Genomic DNA, 25,822 nt, shown 5'->3' on the forward strand with positions numbered 1-25,822 from the left:
AGATTCTTCCACCGCCATTTGATTTGGTCTGTGGTCCTCTTCTGGCCAGACCCTATGGCATTCACATTTTCTGTGATTAAAATCCAAACATCATTTTTCTTTTTGTTGGTATCCTTAGCAGAATTAAAACTTCCCACTATTGCTCCATAATTGCACCGAACACCCTCTAGGTGGGTTTGAAAAGACCAACTACACAGCCATATAAATCAGCCTTTCTCAGAGGATTCACAGAGAGACAGTGAAATGGCCGGTGTTGTCCACCGCCACCACCACTTTGCCAGGAGAGGATACCGTCAAAGGGTGTATGTTGAACGTACCAAGCCACTGGAGCAATACACCACTGAGGAGCTGTATGTCCGGTTTCGCTTTGGGAAGGCTGATATAGAGTACCTTGTAAACCTTCTCAGGCCAAAACTTCAACACAGAACCCAAAGGAGTCACGGTCTGTCTGTGGAAGACCAGATCCTCATTGCGCTCCGATTTTATGCATGTGGGACTTTCTATCAAGTTGTTGGTGACTATATGGGAGTGGTGAAATCAGCTGTGTGTGATGTGGTGAGAGATGTGTCAATCGCACTGGCCAGCCTGGTCAATGAATTTGTTTCTTTTCCAAAGGACAACCAGATTGCCCAGGCCAAGCGCAGCTTTTTTCTTTTGGGGAATATGCCCAATACTATTGGAGCAATCGACTGCACACATGTGCATGTACAAGCACCTTGTGAGAATGAATGGGAGTTTATAAACAGAAAGGGCAGGCACAGCATCAATGTCCAACTTGTGTGTGATGCTGACCTCATCATCACCAACTGCGTTGTCAAGTGGCCTGGGTCTGTCCATGATGCACGCATCCTGAGGGAGAGCGCTCTATATAGAGACCTCCAAACCAACCGACCGGATGGCATAATATTAGGAGACAGTGCCTACCCACTCCTACCATGGCTGATGACTCCTTTTCTAACAGCAAATACACTGGCGCAGGCACGCTTCAACACTGCTCATTGCAGAGCAAGATGTGCAATTGAGCGTTTTAAATGGAGTTCTTAAGAGGCGCTTTGCATGCCTTATCTACCTGAGAGCGGAACCACAGAAAGCATGCAACATAACCCTTGCCTGTATTGTCCTGCACAACATCGCTACTAAGCGCAATGTCCCTCTCTGTGCTGACAATGATGCACCTGAGCCCCTTGGAGACACTAACCAACCGCCTGCATTCTGCCAGAACGAGCAAAGAGGACGTGCAACAAGGGACACAATAGTTAGACACTATTTCTGATTTGGATTTGTTTTGTATTTCAAAAATCATTGTGATTGCCATTCTTTGCATTTTTTTGGTTATTCTGTAATCATTGCATGCATCACTAATAAATATTCTAAAAACAAAAATAATTTTGATTGTGATATATATATATACATCAATTAGTGACAGAATAAAATTTATTGTTTTTGGTCAATTTTGACAGCTGTTTGGACAAACTCTTTCTACTTTGCTGTAGGCCTTTACTGAAAGGCTGAATATGTTAAAGCCTACCTAATCACTGTAGCCTGACGGATGAACAAATAAAAATAAAACCTTATGAATAAATAGGATATCTTGTAAAATTCTGCATGATCCAAATATAGTATTATTTGATACTTTTTTAAAGTTTTCATTACATTTTGGGCATGAAATCCACGCTGAATCCACCCTTCTGATGGGATCAATTTAATCCAGATTTTTTGGATCAAAGTGATCCAAATCCTACAAAAAAGTTCTGAAAAACCCAAACTAAAGGTTTGATCAGGATCAAAACCAAAATTGGATTACGTTATCTAATCCCATTATGTGATCCGTTTTTTCTTTTTGAAAAACACATTTTCAAGATTTGATCCAATCCGTTATCCAAAATCCTAGTGGATTACTTTTGAAAAACTGGGCCCTGCCGATTTCCGAAGCAATCGCACAAAGTTCCGCGCCAAAAACATGGAGTCAGAGGAAGATTTGCTTTTTTTGTGGCAGCAATGGCTTGCGAAAGAATAAAAAATTAAAGAAAAAGAAGGGCATGGCAAAGAGTTTGGCTGAAGAGCAGAGAAAAGCATGGACTTTCAGTTCTTCAAAAACAGCCGTGTATCTGTGTGCGCATGCTTTGATGTGGTCGTGGAAGATATAGCAAAGTATATAACCATAGCGTGTCACGCAAGTTTGTGCATATAGCAACGTCGTTTTTATATATTTTTTGAACAAATGTTATTGCTGGATAGTCTAGGTATAATAATTGTATACATACTGATTTTACAGGCCAAATGTTTGATATGGAATAGCCTACATATTGTATTGTGGGAGAAAAGTGATGCAGAGTCAGCATGATGCAAAAAACTGCCTTTAGGCCTTTTGTTATATGTTTAAATCCGCTGTAAAATATCATCACGGATGACCCTGTCATGGTACACGCTGCTGGAAACATCATACAGCGCTCGCTGTTCCTGCCAGAGTTCGGCGAGTTTATCCTCTTTTTCAATAGTCTATCTTCTTCTGTGGTTTCCTAGTTCGTGATTGGTCAACTTCAGATAGATCAACAAATCGGCTCGTTCAACCGCACACATGTCACGAATTCAAACCGATAGCTCACGAACTTTTTAGACATGTTTAAAAATGTTCGGGAGGTCGGGAAGTGCTCGTAAGGCACTCTGCTCGGATCGTAATTCCTCGCACTTGATACGAGCCGCGACCATACGAGCATACACGATTTCCACACGATTGAAAAAAATGCGAACTCGTACGACAGCAAAAATCGCACCGTGTACGCCCGCCTTTAGTAGTTGATTTATTTACATCTGTTGATTCGTATATATATTATACATGTAACAGTCTAACAGGTAGTTTGGTGATATTGCGGATGTTTGTTTTATTACTATACATTAAGGACACCTGTAGTTTATTGTGTGAAAGTGTTGATATAGAGAATGCTGTATACTGTATAGAGAGTTACTGGGTAATTCATGTTTATTGTGTAAGAGACACTTCAGATGTTACACTTTTGTAATGTTATTTTCTGTTTATTATTTCATTCTTACAGACTTAAATGGAGAAAACACTAAGAAATAAAACTGAGGAAGAAAAGAGTTCAAAAGATAAAACATCATTCCTCAATAAGAAGTCTGGAGTTTCTCTTCATTGCTGTTAACTATCTGTCTAGCTGTACAAATCAGACGTCGTACATGCGAGGGCAGAATAACAATAAAACACAACAAAAACGTGATAACGTAATAAAAAACATGCCTTTAGAAATGTTTTATGAACGGAGTTATCTCATTTTGGAACCAAAGTCTTCATATAGGCTACTTTATAATGGCACTGATTGATGCAAGTAAACAGGCATGAAGCAAGGCACTAGAAGAAAATAAATGAAGTAGCAATACAAATAAGTGATGTGTTTTGAAGAAGAGAGAAAAAATCATGAAATGAGAAGGAAATGTTATTGGCAGGGGTCTACTCCTCAATCCTCATAAGGTCAACCTGATTCTCTTATTTCTAAAAGTAACATTAATATTTCAGCCAGTGATAGTAAAAAAGCGAGAGAAATCACCTTTAAATGAATTCACAGGTTTTACACAGGTCTAAATGCTTTCTCAAAAGACTTAAGAATGGCATTGATACCCTCTGTTCTTTCTGTTCAGAAAAACCTGAGTCCACTTTACATTTATTTTGGAACTGCTCTTTCACAGTTACATTTTGGTGTGACATTTGTGATTTTATCAATTGTTATGTAAATCCTAATGTTGATTTTAGGAGCACTTCCGGTGGGACGGGTTCACTTCCTGCCGTCGGTGTGGTGTCGCATATGCAGGTCATCTCTTCTGATGCACATGGATGTGTACACAAGTAAAGCTCTCACATTAACGTGTGTCTCTTGTAGACGTACAAAAGAAACAAAAGCTGATGCTCGCCGACGGCATCAGCCCGTTGTCCGAGCGCAGAGACCCAGCGCGCCCTGACGAGCGACTCTAGTAGCATGTTGGCTTGGGCAAGGCGATAGATCACCGTGGCAACCAGCTGGTGTCGCGACTGCTTTTATACGGCATACTGGCGACGCTCCAACCGACGACGGTTGGTGATGAAATTTACATTCACGTTTAACGTTGAGAACACGAGTCAGACAGAGCGTTTTTATTGTAGACACTTTTGTTGAAAACGGAACTCGAAACACAATGATATTTATAAACGAGTAGTCACAGAATGACATTTCCAGACCTAGCTCATTAATTATGCAAAACAACAGCCAATGGCGGTGCTCCAAGCAATATTTGAATCGGTCATTCACAGATTGTTTGCCTCCAAATAAAGAGCTTTTGCTTATATCGTGTCGTCATTCTTTTCACCACCTAATCAATGAAATCAACGGGACTTGATGTACACATTTGTAAAAGCAAACTCTCTGTTCGATGTGAAACGGGGCTTTTAGGACATCTAGTGTAAGGAAAACAACGTTGCATGATATTACCAATCCTGTTTCGGAGCTACAGTATATACTCGTTTATGCTCTTTCGCAAATGCAACGCTTGGGGGGTGATGTGAAATTGTCATGAGATATCTTCTTTTTGATAAACGCATGGCTTTTACCACAAGATGACCTCTACCACTAGACGTCGTCATCACTTCTTCGATCGTTCCTAACAATTATTTATTAATAAAAATTAAAATCATATTTATTACAGTCTCTTATTCATATTTATTACAGTCTGTTGTTCATACAACGCTAATCAATATTCGGTTATGTGTGTTTGTGTGGCACTTTTAGGAGTGTCATTCATCAATTCAGTAAGTACTTTTAAACTCTTTTTATACTGGCTTTTACTTCTGTAAAGAAAATGAGAATCTGATTTGTCTTCTCCTTTCAATTGAACGTTTGCACCCCTTCGCCAGTAGAGGGCGTTGTTTGATAACCGTTGACAGTTGTAAAGGTTTCCTAATGGGTTTTAGCTGCTGAATGAATTAATTCTTTAGGTTCGAGCACACAGGCTGATCTCAGACCACAGTTTCTTAGGGAGTGCCTTAAAGAAAGATTTATTCTGCATACTCACTTTGCCATCCAACTCTTGAAATAACTTTCTTGAACTAATATACATACATATGTATATATATATATATATACATATGTATATATATATATATATATATATATATATTTAGCCTGTATATCGTGTACATATTGAACAAGATATTATTATGAAGGGATTGAGGGATTTAAGCAATAGTAACTCCAAAAATAAAGCTAGATAACACAATAAAACACAACAAAAACGTGATAACGTAATAAAAAACATGCCTTTAGAAATGTTTTATGAACGGAGTTATCTCATTTTGGAACCAAAGTCTTCATATAGGCTACTTTATAATGGTACTGATTGATGCAAGTAAACAGGCATGAAGCGAGGCACGAGAAGAAAATAAATGAAGTAGCAATACAAATAAGTGATGTGTTTTGAAGAAGAGAGAAAAAATCATGAAATGAGAAGGAAATGTTATTAGCAGGGGTCTACTCCTCAATCCTCATGAAGTCAACCAGATGCTCTTATTTCTAAAAGTAACATTAATATTTCAGCCAGTGATAGTAAAAAAGCGAGAGAAATCACCTTTAAATGAATTCACAGGTTTTACACAGGTCTAAATGCTTTCTCAAAAGACTTAAGAATGGCATTGATACCCTCTGTTCTTTCTGTTCAGAAAAACCTGAGTCCACTTTACATTTATTTTGGAACTGCTCTTTCACAGTTACATTTTGGTGTGACATTTGTGATTTTATCAATTGTTATGTAAATCCTAATGTTGATTTTAGGAGCACTTCCGGTGGGACGGATTCACTTCCTGCCGTCGGTGTGGTGTCGCATATGCAGGTCATCTCTTCTGATGCACATGGATGTGTACACAAGTAAAGCTCTCACATTAACGTGTGTCTCTTGTAGACGTACAAAAGAAACAAAAGCTGATGCTCGCCGACGGCATCAGCCCGTTGTCCGAGCGCAGAGACCCAGCGCGCCCTGACGAGCGACTCTAGTAGCATGTTGGCTTGGGCAAGGCGATAGATCACCGTGGCAACCAGCTGGTGTCGCGACTGCTTTTATACGGCATACTGGCGACGCTCCAACCGACGACGGTTGGTGATGAAATTTACATTCACGTTTAACGTTGAGAACACGAGTCTGACAGAGCGTTTTTATTGTACACACTTTTGTTGAAAACGGAACTCGAAACACAATGATATTTATAAACGAGTAGTCACAGAATGACATTTCCAGACCTAGCTCATTAATTATGCAAAACAACAGCCAATGGCGGTGCTCCAAGCAATATTTGAATCGGTCATTCACAGATTGTTTGCCTCCAAATAAAGAGCTTTTGCTTATATCGTGTCGTCATTCTTTTCACCACCTAATCAATGAAATCAACGGGACTTGATGTACACATTTGAAAAAGCAAACTCTCTGTTCGATGTGAAACGGGGCTTTTAGGACATCTAGTGTAAGGAAAACAACGTTGCATGATATTACCAATCCTGTTTCGGAGCTACAGTATATACTCGTTTATGCTCTTTCGCAAATGCAACGCTTGGGGGGTGATGTGAAATTGTCATGAGATATCTTCTTTTTGATAAACGCATGGCTTTTACCACAAGATGACCTCTACCACTAGACGTCGTCATCACTTCTTCGATCGTTCCTAACAATTATTTATTAATAAAAATTAAAATCATATTTATTACAGTCTCTTATTCATATTTATTACAGTCTGTTGTTCATACAACGCTAATCAATATTCGGTTATGTGTGTTTGTGTGGCACTTTTAGGAGTGTCATTCATCAATTCAGTAAGTACTTTTAAACTCTTTTTATACTGGCTTTTACTTCTGTAAAGAAAATGAGAATCTGATTTGTCTTCTCCTTTCAATTGAACGTTTGCACCCCTTCGCCAGTCGAGGGCGTTGTTTGATAACCGTTGACAGTTGTAAAGGTTTCCTAATGGGTTTTAGCTGCTGAATGAATTAATTCTTTAGGTTCGAGCACACAGGCTGATCTCAGACCACAGTTTCTTAGGGAGTGCCTTAAAGAAAGATTTATTCTGCATACTCACTTTGCCATCCAACTCTTGAAGTAACTTTCTTGAACTAATATACATACATATGTATATATATATATATATATATATATATATATATATATATATATATATTTAGCCTTTATATCGTGTACATATTGAACAAGATATTATTATGAAGGGATTGAGGGATTTAAGCAATAGTAACTCCAAAAATAAAGCTAGATAACACAATAAAACACAACAAAAACGTGATAACGTAATAAAAAACATGCCTTTAGAAATGTTTTATGAACGGAGTTATCTCATTTTGGAACCAAAGTCTTCATATAGGCTACTTTATAATGGCACTGATTGATGCAAGTACACAGGCATGAAGCAAGGCACGAGAAGAAAATAAATGAAGTAGCAATACAAATAAGTGATGTGTTTTGAAGAAGAGAGAAAAAATCATGAAATGAGAAGGAAATGTTATTGGCAGGGGTCTACTCCTCAATCCTCATGAAGTCAACCTGATTCTCTTATTTCTAAAAGTAACATTAATATTTCAGCCAGTGATAGTAAAAAAGCGAGAGAAATCACCTTTAAATGAATTCACAGGTTTTACACAGGTCTAAATGCTTTCTCAAAAGACTTAAGAATGGCATTGATACCCTCTGTTCTTTCTGTTCAGAAAAACCTGAGTCCACTTTACATTTATTTTGGAACTGCTCTTTCACGGTTACATTTTGGTGTGACATTTGTGATTTTATCAATTGTTATGTAAATCCTAATGTTGATTTTACATACATTAAATGTAATTTTTGGTTTTCATGAATGTGAAAAGAAAAGTGATATTTATTTTATAAACCTTATTTTTCTGTTAGCTAAATTTCACATTCACAAATCTAAATTGTCTAAATGCACTCCTCTTTTTTTGAGGTTTAAATGCGAGTTGAAAATGTACTTTGAGTAGCCTGTTAAGTTCTCTAAAAACTTAAAAGCTACAAGAACAGTGACTGTGTTTAAGGACTTTGCACCTAATCTGGATTGGAAGACTGAAGGAATTTAGTCTGGACTGAGGGAATCTGGAGCTTGTATTGACAATGATAATGGTTGTTGTAAATGTTTGTTTTTTGTTATCTTCTACAAGCATTTAATTAAAAAAAAAGATATATATATAAATATATTTCAGGCAGGGATTCGAGCACTTCCGGTGGGACGGGTTCACTTCCTGCGGTTGGTGTAGCGTCGCATATGCAGGTCATCTCTTCTGATGCACATGGATGTGTAGTAAAGCTCTCACATTAACGTGTGTCTCTTGTAGACGTACAAAAGAAACAAAAGCCGATGCTCGCCGACGGCATCAGCCCGTTGTCCGAGCGCAGAGACCCAGCGCGCCCTGACGAGCGACTCTAGTAGCATGTTGGCTTGGGCCAAGGCGATAGATCACCGTGGCAACTTGCTGGTGTCGCGACTGGTTTTATACGGCATATCGGCGACGCTCCAACCGACGACGGTTGGTGAGGAAATTTACATTCACGTTTAACGTTAAGAACACGAGTCAGACAGAGCGTTTTTATTGTACACACTTTTGTTGAAAACGGAACTCGAAACACAATGATATTTATAAACGAGTAGTCACAGAATGACATTTCCAGACCTAGCTCATTAATTATGCAAAACAACAGCCAATGGCGGTTCTCCAAGCAATATTTGAATCGGTCATTCACAGATTGTTTGCCTCCAAATAAAGAGCTTTTGCTTATATGGTGTCGTCATTCTTTTCACCACCTAATCAATGAAATCAACGGGACTTGATGTACACATTTGAAAAAGCAAACTCTCTGTTCGATGTGAAACGGGGCTTTTAGGACATCTAGTGTAAGGAAAACAACGTTGCATGATATTACCAATCCTGTTTCGGAGCTACAGTATATACTCGTTTATGCTCTTTCGCAAATGCAACGCTTGGGGGGTGATGTGAAATTGTCATGAGATATCTTCTTTTTGATAAACGCATGGCTTTTACCACAAGATGACCTCTACCACTAGACGTCGTCATCACTTCTTCGATCGTTCCTAACAATTATTTATTAATAAAAATTAAAATCATATTTATTACAGTCTCTTATTCATATTTATTACAGTCTGTTGTTCATACAACGCTAATCAATATTCGGTTATGTGTGTTTGTGTGGCACTTTTAGGAGTGTCATTCATCAATTCAGTAAGTACTTTTAAACTCTTTTTATACTGGCTTTTACTTCTGTAAAGAAAATGAGAATCTGATTTGTCTTCTCCTTTCAATTGAACGTTTGCACCCCTTCGCCAGTCGAGGGCGTTGTTTGATAACCGTTGACAGTTGTAAAGGTTTCCTAATGGGTTTTAGCTGCTGAATGAATTAATTCTTTAGGTTCGAGCACACAGGCTGATCTCAGACCACAGTTTCTTAGGGAGTGCCTTAAAAAAAGATTTATTCTGCATACTCACTTTGCCATCCAACTCTTGAAGTAACTTTCTTGAACTAATATACATACATATGTATATATATATATATATTTAGCCTGTATATCGTGTACATATTGAACAAGATATTATTATGAAGGGATTGAGGGATTTAAGCAATAGTAACTCCAAAAATAAAGCTAGATAACACAATAAAACACAACAAAAACGTGATAACGTAATAAAAAACATGCCTTTAGAAATGTTTTATGAACGGAGTTATCTCATTTTGGAACCAAAGTCTTCATATAGGCTACTTTATTATGGCACTGATTGATGCAAGTAAACAGGCATGAAGCAAGGCACGAGAAGAAAATAAATGAAGTAGCAATACAAATAAGTGATGTGTTTTGAAGAAGAGAGAAAAAATCATGAAATGAGAAGGAAATGTTATTAGCAGGGGTCTACTCCTCAATCCTCATGAAGTCAACCTGATTCTCTTATTTCTAAAAGTAACATTAATATTTCAGCCAGTGATAGTAAAAAAGCGAGAGAAATCACCTTTAAATGAATTCACAGGTTTTACACAGGTCTAAATGCTTTCTCAAAAGACTTAAGAATGGCATTGATACCCTCTGTTCTTTCTGTTCAGAAAAACCTGAGTCCACTTTACATTTATTTTGGAACTGCTCTTTCACAGTTACATTTTGGTGTGACATTTGTGATTTTATCAATTGTTATGTAAATCCTAATGTTGATTTTAGGAGCACTTCCGGTGGGACGGGTTCACTTCCTGCCGTCGGTGTGGTGTCGCATATGCAGGTCATCTCTTCTGATGCACATGGATGTGTACACAAGTAAAGCTCTCACATTAACGTGTGTCTCTTGTAGACGTACAAAAGAAACAAAAGCTGATGCTCGCCGACGGCATCAGCCCGTTGTCCGAGCGCAGAGACCCAGCGCGCCCTGACGAGCGACTCTAGTAGCATGTTGGCTTGGGCAAGGCGATAGATCACCGTGGCAACCAGCTGGTGTCGCGACTGCTTTTATACGGCATACTGGCGACGCTCCAACCGACGACGGTTGGTGATGAAATTTACATTCACGTTTAACGTTGAGAACACGAGTCTGACAGAGCGTTTTTATTGTACACACTTTTGTTGAAAACGGAACTCGAAACACAATGATATTTATAAACGAGTAGTCACAGAATGACATTTCCAGACCTAGCTCATTAATTATGCAAAACAACAGCCAATGGCGGTGCTCCAAGCAATATTTGAATCGGTCATTCACAGATTGTTTGCCTCCAAATAAAGAGCTTTTGCTTATATCGTGTCGTCATTCTTTTCACCACCTAATCAATGAAATCAACGGGACTTGATGTACACATTTGTAAAAGCAAACTCTCTGTTCGATGTGAAACGGGGCTTTTAGGACATCTAGTGTAAGGAAAACAACGTTGCATGATATTACCAATCCTGTTTCGGAGCTACAGTATATACTCGTTTATGCTCTTTCGCAAATGCAACGCTTGGGGGGTGATGTGAAATTGTCATGAGATATCTTCTTTTTGATAAACGCATGGCTTTTACCACAAGATGACCTCTACCACTAGACGTCGTCATCACTTCTTCGATCGTTCCTAACAATTATTTATTAATAAAAATTAAAATCATATTTATTACAGTCTCTTATTCATATTTATTACAGTCTGTTGTTCATACAACGCTAATCAATATTCGGTTATGTGTGTTTGTGTGGCACTTTTAGGAGTGTCATTCATCAATTCAGTAAGTACTTTTAAACTCTTTTTATACTGGCTTTTACTTCTGTAAAGAAAATGAGAATCTGATTTGTCTTCTCCTTTCAATTGAACGTTTGCACCCCTTCGCCAGTAGAGGGCGTTGTTTGATAACCGTTGACAGTTGTAAAGGTTTCCTAATGGGTTTTAGCTGCTGAATGAATTAATTCTTTAGGTTCGAGCACACAGGCTGATCTCAGACCACAGTTTCTTAGGGAGTGCCTTAAAGAAAGATTTATTCTGCATACTCACTTTGCCATCCAACTCTTGAAATAACTTTCTTGAACTAATATACATACATATGTATATATATATATATATATATATATATATATATATATATATAATATATATATATATATATATATATATATATATATATATTTAGCCTGTATATCGTGTACATATTGAACAAGATATTATTATGAAGGGATTGAGGGATTTAAGCAATAGTAACTCCAAAAATAAAGCTAGATAACACAATAAAACACAACAAAAACGTGATAACGTAATAAAAAACATGCCTTTAGAAATGTTTTATGAACGGAGTTATCTCATTTTGGAACCAAAGTCTTCATATAGGCTACTTTATAATGGCACTGATTGATGCAAGTAAACAGGCATGAAGCAAGGCACGAGAAGAAAATAAATGAAGTAGCAATACAAATAAGTGATGTGTTTTGAAGAAGAGAGAAAAAATCATGAAATGAGAAGGAAATGTTATTGGCAGGGGTCTACTCCTCAATCCTCATGAAGTCAACCTGATTCTTTTATTTCTAAAAGTAACATTAATATTTCAGCCAGGGATAGTAATAAAACGAGAGAAATCACCTTTAAATGAATTCACAGGTTTTACACAGGTCTAAATGCTTTCTCAAAAGACTTAAGAATGGCATTGATACCCTCTGTTCTTTCTGTTCAGAAAAACCTGAGACCACTTTACATTTATTTTGGAACTGCTCTTTCACAGTTACATTTTGGTGTGACATTTGTGATTTTATCAATTGTTATGTAAATCCTAATGTTGATTTTACATACATTAAATGTAATTTTTGGTTTTCATGAATGTGAAAAGAAAAGTGATATTTATTTTATAAACCTTATTTTTCTGTTAGCTAAATTTCACATTCACAAATCTAAATTGTCTAAATGCACTCCTCTTTTTTTGAGGTTTAAATGCGAGTTGAAAATGTACTTTGAGTAGCCTGTTGAGTTCTCTAAAAACTTAAAAGCTACAAGAACAGTGACTGTGTTTAAGGACTTTGCACCTAATCTGGATTGGAAGACTGAAGGAATTTAGTCTGGACTGAGGGAATCTGGAGCTTGTATTGACAATGGTAATGGTTGTTGTAAATGTTTGTTTTTGTTATCTTCTACAAGCATTTAATTAAAAAAAAGATATATATAAATATATTTCAGGCAGGGATTCGAGCACTTCCGGTGGGACGGGTTCACTTCCTGCGGTTGGTGTAGCGTCGCATATGCAGGTCATCTCTTCTGATGCACATGGATGTGTAGTAAAGCTCTCACATTAACGTGTGTCTCTTGTAGACGTACAAAAGAAACAAAAGCCGATGCTCGCCGACGGCATCAGCCCGTTGTCCGAGCGCAGAGACCCAGCGCGCCCTGACGAGCGACTCTAGTAGCATGTTGGCTTGGGCCAAGGCGATAGATCACCGTGGCAACTTGCTGGTGTCGCGACTGGTTTTATACGGGATATCGGCGACGCTCCAACCGACGACGGTTGGTGAGGAAATTTACATTCACGTTTAACGTTAAGAACACGAGTCAGACAGAGCGTTTTTATTGTACACACTTTTGTTGAAAACGGAACTCGAAACACAATGATATTTATAAACGAGTAGTCACAGAATGACATTTCCAGACCTAGCTCATTAATTATGCAAAACAACAGCCAATGGCGGTTCTCCAAGCAATATTTGAATCGGTCATTCACAGATTGTTTGCCTCCAAATAAAGAGCTTTTGCTTATATCGTGTCGTCATTCTTTTCACCACCTAATCAATGAAATCAACGGGACTTGATGTACACATTTGAAAAAGCAAACTCTCTGTTCGATGTGAAACGGGGCTTTTAGGACATCTAGTGTAAGGAAAACAACGTTTCATGATATTACCAATCCTGTTTCGGAGCTACAGTATATACTCGTTTATGCTCTTTCGCAAATGCAACGCTTGGGGGGTGATGTGAAATTGTCATGAGATATCTTCTTTTTGATAAACGCATGGCTTTTACCACAAGATGACCTCTACCACTAGACGTCGTCATCACTTCTTCGATCGTTCCTAACAATTATTTATTAATAAAAATTAAAATCATATTTATTACAGTCTCTTAATCATATTTATTACAGTCTGTTGTTCATACAACGCTAATCAATATTCGGTTATGTGTGTTTGTGTGGCACTTTTAGGAGTGTCATTCATCAATTCAGTAAGTACTTTTAAACTCTTTTTATACTGGCTTTTACTTCTGTAAAGAAAATGAGAATCTGATTTGTCTTCTCCTTTCAATTGAACGTTTGCACCCCTTCGCCAATAGAGGGCGCTGTTTGATAACCGTTGACAGTTGTAAAGGTTTCCTAATGGGTTTTAGCTGCTGAATGAATGTATTCTTTAGGTTCGAGCACACAGGCTGATCTCAGACCACAGTTTCTTAGGGAGTGCCTTAAAGAAAGATTTATTCTGCATACTCACTTTGCCATCCAACTCTTGAAGTAACTTTCTTGAACTAATATATATACATATGTATATATATATATATATATATATATATATATATATATATATATATATATATATATTTAGCCTGTATATCGTGTACATATTGAACAAGATATTATTATGAAGGGATTGAGGGATTTAAGCAATAGTAACTCCAAAAATAAAGCTAGATAACACAATAAAACACAACAAAAACGTGATAACGTAATAAAAAACATGCCTTTAGAAATGTTTTATGAACGGAGTTATCTCATTTTGGAACCAAAGTCTTCATATAGGCTACTTTATAATGGCACTGATTGATGCAAGTAAACAGGCATGAAGCAAGGCACGAGAAGAAAATAAATGAAGTAGCAATACAAATAAGTGATGTGTTTTGAAGAAGAGAGAAAAAATCATGAAATGAGAAGGAAATGTTATTGGCAGGGGTCTACTCCTCAATCCTCATGAAGTCAACCTGATTCTCTTATTTCTAAAAGTAACATTAATATTTCAGCCAGTGATAGTAAAAAAGCGAGAGAAATCACCTTTAAATGAATTCACAGGTTTTACACAGGTCTAAATGCTTTCTCAAAAGACTTAATAATGGCATTGATACCCTCTGTTCTTTCTGTTCAGAAAAACCTGAGTCCACTTTACATTTATTTTGGAACTGCTCTTTCACAGTTACATTTTGGTGTGACATTTGTGATTTTATCAATTGTTATGTAAATCCTAATGTTGATTTTACATACATTAAATGTAATTTTTGGTTTTCATGAATGTGAAAAGAAAAGTGATATTTATTTTATAAACCTTATTTTTCTGTTAGCTAAATTTCACATTCACAAATCTAAATTGTCTAAATGCACTCCTCTTTTTTTGAGGTTTAAATGCGAGTTGAAAATGTACTTTGAGTAGCCTGTTGAGTTCTCTAAAAACTTAAAAGCTACAAGAACAGTGACTGTGTTTAAGGACTTTGCACCTAATCTGGATTGGAAGACTGAAGGAATTTAGTCTGGACTGAGGGAATCTGGAGCTTGTATTGACAATGATAATGGTTGTTGTAAATGTTTGTTTTTTGTTATCTTCTACAAGCATTTAATTAAAAAAAAAGATATATATATAAATATATTTCAGGCAGGGATTCGAGCACTTCCGGTGGGACGGGTTCACTTCCTGCGGTTGGTGTAGCGTCGCATATGCAGGTCATCTCTTCTGATGCACATGGATGTGTACACAAGTAAAGCTCTCACATTAACGTGTGTCTCTTGTAGACGTACAAAAGAAACAAAAGCTGATGCTCGCCGACGGCATCAGCCCGTTGTCCGAGCGCAGAGACCCAGCGCGCCCTGACGAGCGACTCTAGTAGCATGTTGGCTTGGGCAAGGCGATAGATCACCGTGGCAACCAGCTGGTGTCGCGACTGCTTTTATACGGCATACTGGCGACGCTCCAACCGACGACGGTTGGTGATGAAATTTACATTCACGTTTAACGTTGAGAACACGAGTCAGACAGAGCGTTTTTATTGTACACACTTTTGTTGAAAACGGAACTCGAAACACAATGATATTTATAAACGAGTAGTCACAGAATGACATTTCCAGACCTAGCTCATTAATTATGCAAAACAACAGCCAATGGCGGTGCTCCAAGCAATATTTGAATCGGTCATTCACAGATTGTTTACCTCCAAATAAAGAGCTTTTGCTTATATCGTGTCGTCATTCTTTTCACCACCTAATCAATGAAATCAACGGGACTTGATGTACACATTTGTAAAAGCAAACTCTCTGTTCGATGTGAAACGGGGCTTTTAGGACATCTAGTGTAAGGAAAACAACGTTGCATGATATTACCAATCCTGTTTCGGAGCTACAGTATATACTCGTTTATGCTCTTTCGCAAATGCAACGCTTGGGGGGTGATGTGAAATTGTCATGAGATATCTTCTTTTTGATAAACGCATGGCTTTTACCACAAGATGACCTCTACCACTAGACGTCGTCATCACTTCTTCGATCGTTCCTAACAATTATTTATTAATAAAAATTAAAATCATATTTATTACAGTCTCTTATTCATATTTATTACAGTCTGTTGTTCATACAACGCTAATCAATATTCGGTTATGTGTGTTTGTGTGGCACTTTTAGGAGTGTCATTCATCAATTCAGTAAGTACTTTTAAACTCTTTTTATACTGGCTTTTACTTCTGTAAAGAAAATGAGAATCTGATTTGTCTTCTCCTTTCAATTGAACGTTTGCACCCCTTCGCCAGTAGAGGGCGTTGTTTGATAACCGTTGACAGTTGTAAAGGTTTCCTAATGGGTTTTAGCTGCTGAATGAATTAATTCTTTAGGTTCGAGCACACAGGCTGATCTCAGACCACAGTTTCTTAGGGAGTGCCTTAAAGAAAGATTTATTCTGCATACTCACTTTGCCATCCAACTCTTGAAATAACTTTCTTGAACTAATATACATACATATGTGTATATATATATATATATATATATATATATATATATATATATATATATATAATATATATATATATATATATATATATATATATATATATATATATATATAATATATATATATATATATATATATATATATATATATATATATATATATATATATATATATATATATAATATATATATATATATAATATATATATATATATATATATATATATTTAGCCTGTATATCATGTACATATTGAACAAGATATTATTATGAAGGGATTGAGGGATTTAAGCAATAGTAACTCCAAAAATAAAGCTAGATAACACAATAAAACACAACAAAAACGTGATAACGTAATAAAAAACATGCCTTTAGAAATGTTTTATGAACGGAGTTATCTCATTTTGGAACCAAAGTCTTCATATAGGCTACTTTATAATGGCACTGATTGATGCAAGTAAACAGGCATGAAGCAAGGCACGAGAAGAAAATAAATGAAGTAGCAATACAAATAAGTGATGTGTTTTGAAGAAGAGAGAAAAAATCATGAAATGAGAAGGAAATGTTATTAGCAGGGGTCTACTCCTCAATCCTCATGAAGTCAACCAGATGCTCTTATTTGTAAAAGTAACGTTAATATTTCAGCCAGGGATAGTAATAAAACGAGAGAAATCACCTTTAAATGAATTCACAGGTTTTACACAGGTCTAAATGCTTTCTCAAAAGACTTAAGAATGGCATTGATACAACTCTGTTCTTTCTGTTCAGAAAAACCTGAGACCACTTTACATTTATTTTGGAACTGCTCTTTCACAGTTACATTTTGGTGTGACATTTGTGATTTTATCAATTGTTATGTAAATCCTAATGTTGATTTTACATACATTAAATGTAATTTTTGGTTTTCATGAATGTGAAAAGAAAAGTGATATTTATTTTATAAACCTTATTTTTCTGTTAGCTAAATTTCACATTCACAAATCTAAATTGTCTAAATGCTCTCCTCTTTTTTTGAGGTTTAAATGCGAGTTGAAAATGTACTTTGAGTAGCCTGTTGAGTTCTCTAAAAACTTAAAAGCTACAAGAACAGTGACTGTGTTTAAGGACTTTGCACCTAATCTGGATTGGAAGACTGAAGGAATTTAGTCTGGACTGAGGGAATCTGGAGCTTGTATTGACAATGGTAATGGTTGTTGTAAATGTTTGTTTTTGTTATCTTCTACAAGCATTTAATTAAAAAAAAGATATATATAAATATATTTCAGGCAGGGATTCGAGCACTTCCGGTGGGACGGGTTCACTTCCTGCGGTTGGTGTAGCGTCGCATATGCAGGTCATCTCTTCTGATGCACATGGATGTGTAGTAAAGCTCTCACATTAACGTGTGTCTCTTGTAGACGTACAAAAGAAACAAAAGCCGATGCTCGCCGACGGCATCAGCCCGTTGTCCGAGCGCAGAGACCCAGCGCGCCCTGACGAGCGACTCTAGTAGCGTGTTGGCTTGGGCCAAGGCGATAGATCACCGTGGCAACTTGCTGGTGTCGCGACTGGTTTTATACGGCATATCGGCGACGCTCCAACCGACGACGGTTGGTGAGGAAATTTACATTCACGTTTAACGTTAAGAACACGAGTCAGACAGAGCGTTTTTATTGTACACACTTTTGTTGAAAACGGAACTCGAAACACAATGATATTTATAAACGAGTAGTCACAGAATGACATTTCCAGACCTAGCTCATTAATTATGCAAAACAACAGCCAATGGCGGTTCTCCAAGCAATATTTGAATCGGTCATTCACAGATTGTTTGCCTCCAAATAAAGAGCTTTTGCTTATATCGTGTCATCATTCTTTTCACCACCTAATCAATGAAATCAACGGGACTTGATGTACACATTTGAAAAAGCAAACTCTCTGTTCGATGTGAAACGGGGCTTTTAGGACATCTAGTGTAAGGAAAACAACGTTGCATGATATTACCAATCCTGTTTCGAAGCTACAGTATATACTCGTTTATGCTCTTTCGCAAATGCAACGCTTGGGGGGTGATGTGAAATTGTCATGAGATATCTTCTTTTTGATAAACGCATGGCTTTTACCACAAGATGACCTCTACCACTAGACGTCGTCATCACTTCTTCGATCGTTCCTAACAATTATTTATTAATAAAAATTAAAATCATATTTATTACAGTCTCTTAATCATATTTATTACAGTCTGTTGTTCATACAACGCTAATCAATATTCGGTTATGTGTGTTTGTGTGGCACTTTTAGGAGTGTCATTCATCAATTCAGTAAGTACTTTTAAACTCTTTTTATACTGGCTTTTACTTCTGTAAAGAAAATGAGAATCTGATTTGTCTTCTCCTTTCAATTGAACGTTTGCACCCCTTCGCCAGTAGAGGGCTTTGTTTGATAACCGTTGACAGTTGTAAAGGTTTCCTAATGGGTTTTAGCTGCTGAATGAATGTATTCTTTAGGTTCGAGCACACAGGCTGATCTCAGAACACAGTTTCTTAGGGAGTGCCTTAAAGAAAGATTTATTCTGCATACTCACTTTGCCATCCAACTCTTGAAGTAACTTTCTTGAACTAATATACATACATATGTATATATATATATATATATATATATATATATATATATATATATATATATTTAGCCTGTATATCGTGTACATATTGAACAAGATATTATTATGAAGGGATTGAGGGATTTAAGCAATAGTAACTCCAAAAATAAAGCTAGATAACACAATAAAACACAACAAAAACGTGATAACGTAATAAAAAACATGCCTTTAGAAATGTTTTATGAACGGAGTTATCTCATTTTGGAACCAAAGTCTTCATATAGGCTACTTTATAATGGCACTGATTGATGCAAGTAAACAGGCATGAAGCAAGGCACGAGAAGAAAATAAATGAAGTAGCAATACAAATAAGTGATGTGTTTTGAAGAAGAGAGAAAAAATCATGAAATGAGAAGGAAATGTTATTGGCAGGGGTCTACTCCTCAATCCTCATGAAGTCAACCTGATTCTCTTATTTCTAAAAGTAACATTAATATTTCAGCCAGTGATAGTAAAAAAGCGAGAGAAATCACCTTTAAATGAATTCACAGGTTTTACACAGGTCTAAATGCTTTCTCAAAAGACTTAAGAATGGCATTGATACCCTCTGTTCTTTCTGTTCAGAAAAACCTGAGTCCACTTTACATTTATTTTGGAACTGCTCTTTCACAGTTACATTTTGGTGTGACATTTGTGATTTTATCAATTGTTATGTAAATCCTAATGTTGATTTTACATACATTAAATGTAATTTTTGGTTTTCATGAATGTGAAAAGAAAAGTGATATTTATTTTATAAACCTTATTTTTCTGTTAGCTAAATTTCACATTCACAAATCTAAATTGTCTAAATGCACTCCTCTTTTTTTGAGGTTTAAATGCGAGTTGAAAATGTACTTTGAGTAGCCTGTTGAGTTCTCTAAAAACTTAAAAGCTACAAGAACAGTGACTGTTTAAGGACTTTGCACCTAATCTGGATTGGAAGACTGAAGGAATTTAGTCTGGACTGAGGGAATCTGGAGCTTGTATTGACAATGATAATGGTTGTTGTAAATGTTTGTTTTTTGTTATCTTCTACAAGCATTTAATTAAAAAAAAAGATATATATATAAATATATTTCAGGCAGGGATTCGAGCACTTCCGGTGGGACGGGTTCACTTCCTGCGGTTGGTGTAGCGTCGCATATGCAGGTCATCTCTTCTGATGCACATGGATGTGTAGTAAAGCTCTCACATTAACGTGTGTCTCTTGTAGACGTACAAAAGAAACAAAAGCCGATGCTCGCCGACGGCATCAGCCCGTTGTCCGAGCGCAGAGACCCAGCGCGCCCTGACGAGCGACTCTAGTAGCATGTTGGCTTGGGCCAAGGCGATAGATCACCGTGGCAACTTGCTGGTGTCGCGACTGGTTTTATACGGCATATCGGCGACGCTCCAACCGACGACGGTTGGTGAGGAAATTTACATTCACGTTTAACGTTAAGAACACGAGTCAGACAGAGCGTTTTTATTGTACACACTTTTGTTGAAAACGGAACTCGAAACACAATGATATTTATAAACGAGTAGTCACAGAATGACATTTCCAGACCTAGCTCATTAATTATGCAAAACAACAGCCAATGGCGGTTCTCCAAGCAATATTTGAATCGGTCATTCACAGATTGTTTGCCTCCAAATAAAGAGCTTTTGCTTATATCGTGTCGTCATTCTTTTCACCACCTAATCAATGAAATCAACGGGACTTGATGTACACATTTGAAAAAGCAAACTCTCTGTTCGATGTGAAACGGGGCTTTTAGGACATCTAGTGTAAGGAAAACAACGTTGCATGATATTACCAATCCTGTTTCGGAGCTACAGTATATACTCGTTTATGCTCTTTCGCAAATGCAACGCTTGGGGGGTGATGTGAAATTGTCATGAGATATCTTCTTTTTGATAAACGCATGGCTTTTACCACAAGATGACCTCTACCACTAGACGTCGTCATCACTTCTTCGATCGTTCCTAACAATTATTTATTAATAAAAATTAAAATCATATTTATTACAGTCTCTTATTCATATTTATTACAGTCTGTTGTTCATACAACGCTAATCAATATTCGGTTATGTGTGTTTGTGTGGCACTTTTAGGAGTGTCATTCATCAATTCAGTAAGTACTTTTAAACTCTTTTTATACTGGCTTTTACTTCTGTAAAGAAAATGAGAATCTGATTTGTCTTCTCCTTTCAATTGAACGTTTGCACCCCTTCGCCAGTAGAGGGCGTTGTTTGATAACCGTTGACAGTTGTAAAGGTTTCCTAATGGGTTTTAGCTGCTGAATGAATTAATTCTTTAGGTTCGAGCACACAGGCTGATCTCAGACCACAGTTTCTTAGGGAGTGCCTTAAAGAAAGATTTATTCTGCATACTCACTTTGCCATCCAACTCTTGAAGTAACTTTCTTGAACTAATATACATACATATGTATATATATATATATATTTAGCCTGTATATCGTGTACATATTAAACAAGATATTATTATGAAGGGATTGAGGGATTTAAGCAATAGTAACTCCAAAAATAAAGCTAGATAACACAATAATACACAACAAAAACGTGATAACGTAATAAAAAACATGCCTTTAGAAATGTTTTATGAACGGAGTTATCTCATTTTGGAACCAAAGTCTTCATATAGGCTACTTTATAATGGCACTGATTGATGCAAGTAAACAGGCATGAAGCAAGGCACGAGAAGAAAATAAATGAAGTAGCAATACAAATAAGTGATGTGTTTTGAAGAAGAGAGAAAAAATCATGAAATGAGAAGGAAATGTTATTAGCAGGGGTCTACTCCTCAATCCTCATGAAGTCAACCAGATGCTCTTATTTGTAAAAGTAACGTTAATATTTCAGCCAGGGATAGTAATAAAACGAGAGAAATCACCTTTAAATGAATTCACAGGTTTTACACAGGTCTAAATGCTTTCTCAAAAGACTTAAGAATGGCATTGATACAACTCTGTTCTTTCTGTTCAGAAAAACATGAGACCACTTTACATTTATTTTGGAACTGCTCTTTCACAGTTACATTTTGGTGTGACATTTGTGATTTTATCAATTGTTATGTAAATCCTAATGTTGATTTTACATACATTAAATGTAATTTTTGGTTTTCATGAATGTGAAAAGAAAAGTGATATTTATTTTATAAACCTTATTTTTCTGTTAGCTAAATTTCACATTCACAAATCTAAATTGTCTAAATGCACTCCTCTTTTTTTGAGGTTTAAATGCGAGTTGAAAATGTACTTTGAGTAGCCTGTTGAGTTCTCTAAAAACTTAAAAGCTACAAGAACAGTGACTGTGTTTAAGGACTTTGCACCTAATCTGGATTGGAAGACTGAAGGAATTTAGTCTGGACTGAGGGAATCTGGAGCTTGTATTGACAATGATAATGGTTGTTGTAAATGTTTGTTTTTTGTTATCTTCTACAAGCATTTTGTTGAACTTAGTTACACTGTTGTTGCAGTTAGCGTTGTGTTCGGGGAAAAATAAACGAGAGATGGATCCTCTTTAGCCGCTCTTGGCATATTTATTTTTCGTTGCTGACACATCAGTCTCACGGTCAGACAGCCATCAGTAAGAATACCGTAAAACAACTTAAACAAACATAATAACTCAAACGCGTCTTCTGTGGCTTAAACTTTAGTGCCCCCTTGTGGCATACACACAGTACAGCATTACATAAATATACAACTGAGGACATAATGAACATATTTTAACACCCCCACTTGTACTCAGGTTGCTACAAAAGAAATATATATATAAAGTATAATGAATGTGGACCCCTGTCATACACATATCAATCCCCAAAAAGAGCACCTGCAAACCTATCCAGTTTCAACTTATTTACAGGTTTGGTCATTACATCAGCAATCATGTTATCAGTAGGACAATACATCAAGGTCATTCTTCCATCGTTCACAATAGACCTGATAAAGTGATACCTTATGTCTATGTGTTTGCATCTCCGTCTGTTTATAGGGTTTTTGGCGAGAGCAATTGTTCCCTGATTGTCCTCATGTACTACAGTTTGCGTGTACTTGTAGTTATCTATACCTCCCAGTAACTGTTCTAGGTATAAACACTCTTGTATGGTTGAAGCTAGTGCCATATATTCCGCTTCGCATGTGGATAGCGCCACAGTTGGCTGCTTTCTAGTCTTCCACGAGACTAGAGAGCTGTTTTGGCTCAGTCTCACACAGTACCCCGTAGTACTGCGTCTGTCACTGGTATCAGCTGCCCAGTCAGCATCACTGTAGGCTTGTATACCTAGTTTCTCGCAGTCGTTTCTCCTAAAACTTAACCCCTTCCCTGCTGTACCTTTCAGATACCTAAGAACATGCTTCACAGTGACCCACTGTTCCTCTGTAGGTTCAGCAAAATACTGTGATAACCTGCTCACTACGAAACTCAAATCGGGTCTGGTTCAAGTAGTCAGGTATATAAGACTTCCCACAGCTTCTCTGTACATTCTGACATCTTTCATCTTTACTGCATCCTCAGTATACACTAACTTTTGCTCGCATGGTGTTTCTCTGGTCCTACAGTTTTGCATGTCAAAACGCTGTAGTATCTTGTTAGTGTACTTTTCTTGTGTCATTTTTACACACCCATCAGACTGATTGAAATCGATACCCAGAAAATGTTTGAGTTGGCCCAGATCTTTCATTTTAAACCTTTCTGAAAGTATCTCTTTCACTTCTTTCAGTCTCTCTTGATTGCTCGCTGCAATAATTAAATCATCGACCCATGTAATTATAAACACTTTCTCTTCTTTTGTCTCTTTAGCATAAACACAGTGGTCGGCTGGGTTTTGTGTGAATCCATTCTCAATTAAACAATCGTGCAAAACCTTATTCCAATTTTGCCCGGATTGTTTTAATCCGTAAAGTGATTTCTGTAGCTTGTAAACTATACCCACTTTTTCTTGGTAACCCTCTGGTGGATTGATGTAAATCTCATAGTCTATAGGGGCGTGCAGGTAAGCGGTTTTCACGTCCATTTGATGCAGGAGTAAATTTTCCTGTGCTGCTTTCTGTAGCACCACCCTTACACTTGTCAAATCTGCCGTAGGTGAAAATGTCTCCCCATAGTCTATTCCCATTCTCTGGTTGTACCCCTTGGCCACAAACCTTGCTTTGTATTTGTCTCTTCCATCTACATCAGTCTTGATAGAGTAAACCCATCTACCCCCCACTGTTTTCTTACCTATTGGCAGTGTTGTCGGAGTAAACGTTTTGTTTTCATTTAGAGACTGGATTTCCTCATCCATGGCTTTTAACCATTCTTTTGAGTTAGTTGACCTCATTGCTCCCTCGAAATTCTGTGGAATGCCACACACCGCTCTGCAGCAATAGTCTACCGTGATATTAACCCCATCACTATCACTGTCTTCGGTTACAAAATCATCTAAGTAACTGGGTGTTTTTCTTTCTCTTGTCGGATACCTCATACTCTCGGATTTACCACTTGTCACATTCTGTTGTGTCGGATTTTGGTCGCTAGACCTCGTTTCTTCACCTACACTATCACTATGTGTACTTCTACCCTGTTCACTTGGCTCTTGAGCTCTTTCTGTACTCCTACTCTGTGTGGTCTCACCGGTTTTGGGTTTCACACTACCATAGCCATCGCTTAGATCTGGCTCACCAGTCTGTGTCTGTTTTTCCACAGCTGCCTTGCTCACAAACTTCACTAGCCTGTGTTTTTGCACTTTGTTTGTATCTGGATGATACACCAAATACGCCGGGCTGTTCTTATCATAGCCTACAAAAAGACCCTGGTCGCACCTGGAATCGAATTTTCCCTTATCATGTTTATACGTGTAGCATACAGATCCAAACTTTTGCATTTTTGACACATTAGGCTTCTTGTCTGTCAACGACTCATAAGGAGTCTGCCCTGTACGTTGGTTGAAACACCTGTTGCGTATAATTGCTGCTGTTTGTACTGCGTAGTGCCATAGCTGTTTTGGTAGTGAGCTTTCAACTATCATACACCTACCCATCTCAAAAAGAGTACGCCAACCCCTCTCTGCAGTTCCGTTCTGGTGTGGGGAATACGGAGCTGACGTTTCATGTCTAATTTTGTTTATCCTCAACAGTGCTTGAAAATCACTGCATGTAAACTCGGTTCCGTTGTCGGATCTGATACACCTTACTTTCCTGTAAGGGGATACATCTGCTAGGAACTTTTCAGTAGCCTGTACGGTGTCACTTTTCCTCTTTAGGAAATATACGAACACTGCGCTTGAGTAATCGTCAGTGAATGATTGCACATATTTGTAACCGTCTATCGACTCTGTTGCTACTGGACCTGCAAGGTCTGTGTGTACCATCTGTAAAGGAGCATTTGCTCTAGTATCAGGGTCCCTATTTCTGGTTTGGGCAAACTTTCCCTGAATACACACCTCACACTCTTGTTCGGGTCTGCCTGTTTTACCCTTGATCTGCATACCTTCAACAACACTCTGTAACTTAAGAACATCGTTATAGTTACAGTGGCCTAAAATCTCGTGCCATGTTTGTATGTCGTGACATGCATTACACTTATCATTGGATTCGGTTCCAGTATGCAAAAAATATAACTTGCCATATACGTGCATGTTAAACCTGTTACCGTCTCTGGTTATCAGGGTGTCTTTATCTTCTTTAAAGACAACCGTAGCCCCACTTGTGGTCGCTGCCT

At 37.3% G+C, this 25,822-nt stretch overlaps 1 pseudogene across 1 annotated transcript; it reads left to right on the forward strand.

Moving 5' to 3' along the window:
* Nucleotides 1–243: 243 nt before the first annotated feature.
* On the forward strand, nt 244–23,145 carry LOC306899227 (putative nuclease HARBI1; annotated as a pseudogene). The gene is made up of 2 exons: nt 244–1,235; nt 23,117–23,145. The product of its transcript is annotated as a putative nuclease HARBI1 (transcript).
* Nucleotides 23,146–25,822: the final 2,677 nt, after the last annotated feature.

The sequence above is a fragment of the Barbatula barbatula genome (assembly GCF_947034865.1).
Source record: "Barbatula barbatula genome assembly, chromosome: 10".
Taxonomy (NCBI): Eukaryota; Metazoa; Chordata; class Actinopteri; order Cypriniformes; family Nemacheilidae; genus Barbatula; species Barbatula barbatula.